Source organism: Poecilia formosa, unplaced genomic scaffold (genome assembly GCF_000485575.1).
Source record: "Poecilia formosa unplaced genomic scaffold, Poecilia_formosa-5.1.2 Scaffold129, whole genome shotgun sequence".
NCBI lineage: Eukaryota > Metazoa > Chordata > Actinopteri > Cyprinodontiformes > Poeciliidae > Poecilia > Poecilia formosa.
Window position 1 is genome coordinate 1,165,497 of NW_006800068.1, and position 5,119 is coordinate 1,170,615.

General features: G+C 38.2%; 1 long non-coding RNA gene across 1 annotated transcript in view; it reads left to right on the forward strand.

Moving 5' to 3' along the window:
• Positions 1-5,119, forward strand: part of LOC107837272 (uncharacterized) — an 11,674-nt gene that overhangs the window by 1,759 nt on the left and 4,796 nt on the right. The window contains exons 2-3 of the long non-coding RNA XR_001663292.1: positions 402-502; positions 3,258-3,367. This is a non-coding gene — a long non-coding RNA (uncharacterized LOC107837272). The remainder of the gene's footprint in view (positions 1-401; positions 503-3,257; positions 3,368-5,119) is intronic.

Here is a 5,119-nt window from a genome sequence, read left to right on the forward strand (position 1 = left end):
AGTCTTTCAAAGTTGTACTGGGACAGTATTCCTCCATCTGAGTCCAAGTGTAGCAGGAACTTTGCATAAGAATCCATTAGAGATTTGGGAATTTCACTAAATGCATTCAGAGGCGTGCAAGCATATTTTTATTGCTTTGATTCTATTTCATTTTGCATATTTAAATTACTTACAGTTTCTATTGGCTTTCTAGCTTTTTGTTGAACTGTTCTGTAAAAGCATTTCTGAAAACAAAATTAGGAAATGGAAGCAGAGACACACCTGTTCACATGAGTTTTTGGACATTTGTTTTGGGTCTCTTTTTTTTTTAAATAATTTCCAGAAAGTTTTTCGCCCTTAACTTGACTTCATGATCTCTGATAAAGAATAAATAAAGACAAATAACTTTCTGACTTTAACAGATGGCCCATTGTCTCCAGAACCCCCTTCCTGTCCCAGTTGCATGTTACAGTATAGGCAGATGGCAGGGGACAAAGTTCCATCAAGCAGAAAATGATACAAGGTATTCCACATAGTAGCTACAAACAGATGTTTTGCACTGTTGTCACCAGCAATGACCTCCTCATGCACATTATCATTAGATGCCCGCTCTTCTGACTGTGGTTGCCATCTTGAATTAGTGATGGCCGAGTGTGCACAGGGCCTTCCTGTCTCCCTGTCATCTCTATGGAGACTTAGGAAGCGTATCTCGCCCACAGCTTGTGCCCACATTTCACATCTACTCAGCTTCATGCCACACCATTCCTGTAGGCTGCCACAGAGAACTATTCAGCACATGAAGCCAGGCAGACTTAATAAACATGATCAACCCTCTCATTCCTCTTTATTTAGAGATTTAAAAGTCCTCTGTTGCTCTAAGTACGACAGCGGGGGAAGCTATTTTCCTCAATATGACATTTTAAATTGAGGTGCAAGTGCAGGCCACCATATTTGTAATTCAAATTTCAGAGGATTGCACAGAACATTTCTTAAGCTGCTAACTGGCATGCTGCAAAAGTCAAGTAATGGGAAACTGAGTGGCTTTTTTTCTCCCCCTCTGCTCTTAGTGTGTTCACTGTTGAAGACTGTTGGAACCAATAAGATCATGGTTTGGTTCTAAATTTAGATACTTAACAAAGCTTTTAAGTTTAATGAAATGAAGGTGGTGTTTCTAAGATATAAGGCATATCTATTGGATACATACATGGACACATGGCATGTGGGAACCTAACGAAAGCAGGAAACGTAATAAAGGCTTGTTTTATGCTATCTATTGAGGTGTACTGGTTAGGACTATTGTAAACGAATATTTTAGTAATCGAGTAACCTATCGATTATTCTTGCGATGAATCGGGTAATCGAATAAAAATATTAGAATTGCAAACACTTGAATTACAAATTTTAGGACGTGTTAAAAGCTGAGACCCTTTTTTTCTTGTTAACACAATTATTTCCAGATCTCTTTTCTACCAGTCAAGCAGCGTTTTTAGTTAATTTAAAATATTGCATGTTTAGTTTATTGTTGAAAATGAAGAACAACTACTTTTGCATTATTATAAAATGATACAATCCAATACTTTGTGTTCCACAAGTCCTTTATTGTTTGCATTCATAGCTGTATTCAAGCATGTTAATGGAAACTTGAGTGGATAGAAGAAGTGAGTTTGCAGGAAATAAAAAACAAACAGTTCTAACCACAGCTGGTATTCATCTGCTGGGTTTTATCAAGACAAAAGTCAGCACAGCAATCTACCAGGAAAAGCACTTCATGCTTCCCTCTGCTGACAAGCTTTATGGAGATGCTATCATAGCAGGACTTGGCTCCTGCTCACAAGGCCAAAAGCACCAATATCTGGTTTATTATGCTATCACTGTGCTTGATTGGCCAGAAAACTGGCTAGCTATAATATGTGGAAGGATTTATCAGAAACTCTTGCCCAACAGTTCAAATCCTTAATACTTCAGCAGTATCACAGCATGATCTCCATGCAATTCAGCATTGTTTTAGTCAATCATGCAAAATAAGCCCTGACAAAGTATGTTGTGCATATACTGTACAGTACATGAACATACTTTGCAGTAGTCTGACAGTTCTGTGCTAAAAATGTTTCTCCTTTCATCAGTCCGATGTAATGATCTGCATTTCCAATACGCTAATTTTCGGGTTTTCATGAGCCGTGAGCCATCATCAAAATTAACATTTTGTTTTTGTGATTATTATTATTTATTTTTATGTTTTTTTTGTGTACTTACAATATATTTACTGGCACTACCATGACCTTATTGGCTGCATTGGCTTGTTATTTTGATACAAGACAAAATGCAATCAGTTGAAATAGGGAACATTTTAAAACCACAAGAAAACACCATGATACACAAATTTAAATTTTTATGATTGCTTATCTCAACAGTTAGTCGAAAGGACGTAGGTAAAATTACTCTACTTTTACTTACAAACCTGTGAAAAGCTTTTATCAAAATGTTTTCTTGATTCAAATTGTTTAGTCAGTTATTTAAATTTACGTACAAAGACATCAAACAGAAAAAAGTGAACAAGGCACTTTAGGAGGAATATGACAAACTTTATTTGACGCACCAACCAGAAAAAACAAAACAAGAAACAAACAAGCAAATTATCATTTTGACAGGAGCTGTGCGATGAAAGTCAAATGAAGAGAAGATTGATGCACAGATGACACCAGTCATACCTTACGTATATATTCATCATGACATTTAGCTCCGCTCAGTTGGAAAACTTCCTCACTTCTGTTCACGTCAAGGAATTTTCCCTTATTCCCTTTGGAGAGTTTACCTTGTTTGACATTTAAAGTCAGCTCAGTGCAGAACACCAGGTGAAAAAGGCCTATTGGGGGTGTGAGTGGGTGAACTGTGCAGGGAGGGGAACTTCAGTGCGTGCCATAGCAGTTATGATTATGCAACTGCTTGCAAAATAAATGATATAATACCTGCAACATATTTGAAATTACAGCTTGTGTGACTGGGAAAAAAAAGAAATGATTGTAGAGGACACACTGTAGGATGAAGAAATGACAGTGAAGGACAAGTGCTATATTTTACTGTTACCTCTAAGAGAACAAAACGGGCGAAAGCAACAGGAAAACAAGCAGTTTTATTCAGCAAAATACTCATTGATAAGCCACCATTCACAGCTGCAACAGGCAGACTGCAAGCAAACCCATTATTCAAGGCTGACATCTTTTTGTATGCAATTTTTCATTATCACCCCTCACGCTATCGTGTCATCTTTTCCTTGCCAGATCACGTCATCTTATCATCCTGAGCCTCTGTGAGCTGTTTCTGCAGCCCAGCCTTGCTAGCGCAGCTTGAGTGGATATCTCAAACTTTCCTTATTAAAACCCAAACAGAGGTGAGCCCAAAGGATGACAGACCTGTCAGAGCAGCTGGGTTTGTTCATCATCACACTCACACATTGAGCAAATAAGTGTCAGTGGACTTTAAATGAGTTGTTAACAAAGACATTTTTGTTTGGGGTTCAGGGTGTGCTCATGTGTTTTGCATCTGCTTTTATTTGAGATCACTATCTTTTACCTGTTTTTTTTTTTTTTTTTTTCAAATTATTATTGAAGCTTTTTTAAAAGATTGGACATGTACAGTATTTCCTAACTGTACCCATGTATCACCATTTAGTTTTAGAATATGGAATGCATCTGTTGGCTTCTGTTTATCAGTTTATTTTTTTTATTAAATTCCAGATTTTCTGGTGGGCACTACCTACACTACTGTGGATATTATTTTAATTGATATATTTACTTTTTTACAAATACATTTACATATGTGTTTACATGATATGTGAGTTCTGTAAATATAAAACAGAAATCTGGCAGCAATTCTCCTTGAAACTATATCTTCTTACCGAATTAACCGTTGCTGATGTAATTTGATGCATTCTGATGTATCCTCCTGTCTCCTGTTCACCTCTGTTAATTTTTTATAGTTGGTCTTTTTTGCTGAACTCCTTTGCTTAGGTTTTCATCCAGCTGTGCTGCATTCTCCTGATTAATTTCACCTGGTTCAGGAGTTATAAGCCAGCCGGTTGCATTTCGTCCTTGTCAGATCCTTCTGTTTCCATTCTGTTTTTCCTACCATGACTCATTGCCTGACCTCCTAACACCGTTGATTTTTCTGTTATCATATGGTATTGTCATCATCCGTAAATGTTAGATTTTTCATATGTCTTAAGTTTTCTTGCCTGCTCTTGAATCCTACTCAAAATCTGACATTGTAATTATTATTGATACATCTACAGTTTTCCTTATTGGGTACGCAGCCAGTCGGGAACAAGGAAAATGAATGCTGCTTCTGGATCGTGCCTCGGCATTTCAGCTCCTCAAGCTGAACGTCTATTTTAGAATATTGTAGATATGCTCATTCCAGAAATGTGCAAATTTTCCCAAATATGTTGGAGTTATGTTTTACAGAAAAAATCATAATCTGCAAATAGGTGAAACCTGAAACACTGAACTGCAAAAAGACGAGTCAGTGAGAAGGCTTAAAAATTAAGAAAACATAGCACTACACCAAAATCACACCAACAGCTATATTTAGCTTTTCACTTGCTCCACGCCTCTGTTTGTGCTGTCTATAGCTGTCCTAACACTGTCTGCAACTGCCTGCAGCAGAAACGGCACAATCCTCAGGACTTTTTTCTTTTTTCCAGCTGTTTTCCTTCTCCTGTCTCTTTTTTGTGTGTGTGGGCACTTACACATGTGCATACATATGTGTACCAGACAGGAGCATGGTCATTATCCGTGGGGAAGTTGTGCGATAGCAGTGAAGCATGATGAGTGGGAGGTGTATGATGCTGGCGTGCCACATCCATTCTTCTGGCTTTCCAGATGACTTTGGCCCCGAAGCCAAAGTCTCAATACTGGACATCTCAGAGTCATGGGGCAGAGGGTCACAGTGAGATGAGATCTCTACTTCTTCACTGAGGCAAATGACCCTCCTCCCTTTCCTCACACACACACACACACACACACACACACACACACACACACACACACACACTGAGGGAAAAAACAGCAGCAGTAGCAGCAGGAGAACTTTGTCCTGTGAAGACAGAAGATGTATGGCTCAGGGGAGATAGTAGCAACAGTAA